The sequence below is a fragment of the Arvicanthis niloticus genome, chromosome 16 (genome assembly GCF_011762505.2).
Source record: "Arvicanthis niloticus isolate mArvNil1 chromosome 16, mArvNil1.pat.X, whole genome shotgun sequence".
In the NCBI taxonomy this organism is placed as follows: domain Eukaryota; kingdom Metazoa; phylum Chordata; class Mammalia; order Rodentia; family Muridae; genus Arvicanthis; species Arvicanthis niloticus.
Window position 1 is genome coordinate 70,000,581 of NC_047673.1, and position 4,097 is coordinate 70,004,677.

A 4,097-nucleotide genomic window follows, 5' to 3' on the forward strand; every position below is an offset into this window, starting at 1 on the left:
CCCTGGGTTTGATCCTTAACACCGTAATAATAATAAAAATAAAGAAATGGTGGTTATGTAGAAATAATAATAAATATCTTAGATCCAGGTGAAACTGGTACTCTTCTACCTTGAAGGTAACATTATAAAATGACATAAATACTTTGGGGAGTAATTTGGCATGTATAATAAATTTTTATCATCTTTGACCTAACTTTTTTAATTTTGAAATTTCAAGCATCAGGAAAAGACACTGTATGACTTTAATATTTACTGAGGGTACACTAATAGTGAAATTAGAAGAAGAAGGAGGAGGAGGAAGAGGAGGAGGAAGAGGAGGAGGAAGAGGAGGAGGAAGAGGAGGAGGAAGAGGAGGAGGAAGAGGAGGAGGAGGAAGAGGAGGAAGAGGAGGAGGAAGAGGAGGAGGAAGAAGAAAAGATAATAGTGGACAGGCATGATGGTACACACCTTTAATCCCAGTACCTGGGAGGCAGAGGCAGGCAGATCTCTGTGACTTTGGGGCCAGACTGGTCTGTATAATGAGTTCCAACACAGTCAAGTTATATATAGTGAGAACTTGTCTTAAAATGTTGAAATAAAAGTTTAAAAACATGACAAAGAACAGAGCAGGGAAATGGTCACAAGCCTGTCTGCTCTGGTCACACTGCCACGTGGTCCCTCTACTATGATGACTTTTGCCCCAGTAACTTGCTAAGTTCCAGACTGTTCTATCCACAGCCCTCAGTAGAGTGGTCAGATTGGCCCTGATGGGAGCTGAAGAGCTGCAGGAGGGTCCTGTCTCTGGTCTTTTACAGGCCTGGCTGAGGGGACAGGTCAGGCTGAGAAAGGAAGCATGGTGACCCTTGGCTCTGACTGGAGTCTCTGAGATGCCCTGGCAAGGTGAGAAGGGAGAAGTCCTGTTTTTACCTTGAGGTGTGGGATCCACACAGGGGTGACCTTTGTGACATTACTGGCCTCTCTGACAGCCCACAGTGAGCCTGTGATGCCCCAGCAGACAGCAAGGCAGTGGAGGGGGAGAGGATTCCCCGCTGCTGACCTTGTCTCATTCAGCGTTTTCTCTAACATCTGCCTTGTATGGGTTTTCTCTTAAAAGCACCTGGATCACAAGCCGGGGCGGCTCAAGGTCATATCCAGCCCCTGTTCAGCTGCTTCGTGAGCTATTCAAATGAGGGGTGTTTAGCAAAGGGCACATTCAGGCCACTGCCTCGTTACCAAGCAATTTCTGTGACTATGTTAAAGCCGGCTTGGAATGCAGGCAGTCTTCACAGAGGGGTATTCTGTGGAGTCAAATGACCTTCTAGATTTTCCATTTGTGTAAGCAGGAGCAAGCCCAGCCACCTCCCCACCTGCCTTTGTTAGCACAGCCTCAGGACCCCTTGGGACTGATCTAGCCAAGGCCCTTCAGAAATGACCTGACAAGAAATGACCTGACAATGAGGCCCAGGATATGGAGGCAACTCCAGAGAGCAGCACTTCACTGTACCACAGAAAATAAGGAATCCCAGAATCATTTCACGCTCCTTCTCCAACTTCCCTAGAGAGGCTGCTGTGCCCAAGTAAACACTAGGGTGCCTTACTGGACCTGCTCCAGGATAAAGTTGCATTCCTGGGCGCCAGCAGCCCCGCCACCCTTGTCTCCCTGCACACAAAGCCATGGCGAGCAGTCCTTAGCTGCTCCAGGGCTGGGGTAGTACTAGCAAGACTCCATCTTCTGATTCCTCCCCACCGCTGTCAGCTGCTAACAGCTCTCAGACCCCAGGTGGCTACACATCTGCTGCCATCTGCCAGGCACAGTCTAAGCGAGTCTCAGGTCAGCATGTGCGCCAGCCTCCAACCACTGTAAGAATTCTAAATACTTGGTGTGTTATCTTCCTAGGTCCTGTCCTCAACACCCACCACAGGGCAAATCATGGAGTTCTCTTAGAAGCCCGTGACGATCAGGGTCACTGCTCTGCTGATGGGGATCCCTTTACAGGGACTGGAGCAGGTGAGGGTCCCTGACCATCAGAGGATAGGCCGTTTCTCAGTTCTCCTGAACAGGGAAAGAGAAGCACAGGAGTGTTGTCAAGGGAGAGACTTGGGCTTATGAGAAAGAAAAGGGCCGGGCAGTGGTGGCGCTCGCTCGCTTTTAATCTCAGCATGTGGGAGGCAGAGGCAGGTAGATTTCTGTGAGTTTGAGGCTAGCCTGGTCTACAGAGGGTGTCCCAGGACAGAGCTACATGGTAAGAAAAGAAAGAGAGAAAGCAAAGGTTGTGAGGCACAGGGCTTGGATCCCAGTTACTTGAGAGGCTGAGGCAGGAGGATCATGAGTTCAAGGCTAACCTGAGCAGCAGCTCTGTGCAGTGAGATTCTGTCTTAAAAAATAAAAGAGGGCTAGAGAAATGGCTCAGTGGGCAACAACTCTGGCTGTTCTTCCAGAGGATACACCTTTGACCAAAGGATGCAGGTTTGATTTCCAGCACCCACATGGCAGCTCATAAGTAGGCATCTATGACTCTGGTTCTCTTGTCTGTCCCCTGAGGGCAGGTGTACACATTGTGGACAGACACACATATAAGCAGAACACCCCCCCCCCAACACTGACACACACACACACACACACACACACACCATAATTATAAACTTGTTTTTAGAAGTTAAAAGAAGAGTCGCCAGGGTGTGTGTCTCAGTGCTTGGAAAGAAAAGAAGCAAAAGAAGAGAAGGGGAGGAGGGGAGGGGAGGGGAGGGGAGGGGATGGAAGGGGAGAAGAGAGAAGAGAGACACGAGAGAGGGAGGGAGGGAGGGAAGGAGGGAGAAAGGCTGTTATTTGTATTCTTTGGTGTTCTTTGAAGCTGGGCTCTGGAGCTCTTCTTGTGTTTGGGTTCCCATAAAATCCCCATAATGGCTCCTGTTTCTGGAACCAATCAGACTTGAGTGAGACTGTTCCCAGCAGCCACTCAGAGGCTCCAGATGCTGTCTGGGCCTTTCCCATGCTGCCAGGAGCTTCCCCACCTGCGTTTATCTGAAGAGCCAGTGTGGGTTTCCCTGATTTGTTCAGGAAGAACACCAACCAGCTGCCAGCTCTACTCACAGGAATCTTCATTCCCTATATCTAGGGACAGCACGCAGGCCTGAGGTAGGAAGACAGTTACGCCCAGAGGCTGGCCCTCACAGGGAAGACCCTCCTGAAAAGCTGAGCTCTATGGGAGCTGTGAGTCACCTGAGCACCAGGAAGATTTATGAAAGGGCAAAAGTGCTTCCCTGGGAGACAGAAGGAAGCAGCTGGCTTCCAGGCAAATCAGTGGCCAGCCAGCTGGAAGGAGAAGCCCTTTTGGAAGTGTTTGAAGTGACCACGTCCTCTCAGCTCACAATGCACCCTTTCCCAAGGTTCTGAACAAAAGGGCAGCCCGGCCAGAGAACCTTTCACCTAGCCAGGTGGATCCCACTTCTTCCCCGGCTCCTGGAGTGTGCTTCTCAGGGACATCCCCATGGGGGGCCTGACTTATTTTCAGATGCAGGAGGAAGCGGAGCTTCCTGTTATCCACTCCTGCTCCCTTGGATCCCTGATTGCCCACTGAGCCTTCTCCAAGGGGACAACCACAACCACGCTGAGGTCCCTGCTGAAACACCAAAGGGAGCCCTCAAATAAGACACCCTAAGGCAGCACGAGAGCCTGACTCTTCAGGGGCTCGTCACAACTGTGGAACATACCGCCATTTATTCAGCAACTGCCAGGAGCTGAGCCTAGAGCTCGTCTCATTTATTTCCATATAAGATATAATATAAAAATATGTGCATGTTTTATTTAATTGTTGTTTGTTTATTGTGATACTGGAGCTGGATCCCGGGGCCTCATTCATGCTAGGCAAACCCTCACCACAGAGCCACACTTCAGCGCCTTACACGTTAGAAACATTCCTTCCTCTATCTTGTTCTCTCTTTCTATGTGTGTATATGAGTGTGTATGTGTGTGCATGAGTGTATGCTCACACGAGTGCATGCATGCATGCATGCATGCCATGGTGTACCTTTGGAAGTCAGAGGACACCTTGCAAGAGTTGGCTCTCTCCTACCATGTGGGTTCAGCTTGTCCCCTGAGAGAAGATTTTAAATAACCT

At 49.8% G+C, this 4,097-nt stretch overlaps 1 long non-coding RNA gene across 1 annotated transcript; it reads left to right on the plus strand.

Annotated features, from left to right (window-relative positions):
* The first annotated feature begins 553 nt into the window (after positions 1-553).
* On the plus strand, positions 554-3,687 carry LOC143434626 (uncharacterized). The gene is made up of 3 exons (XR_013104250.1): positions 554-879; positions 1,877-1,987; positions 3,096-3,687. It is a non-coding gene; the product is annotated as an uncharacterized LOC143434626 (long non-coding RNA).
* The last annotated feature ends 410 nt before the right edge of the window (positions 3,688-4,097 follow it).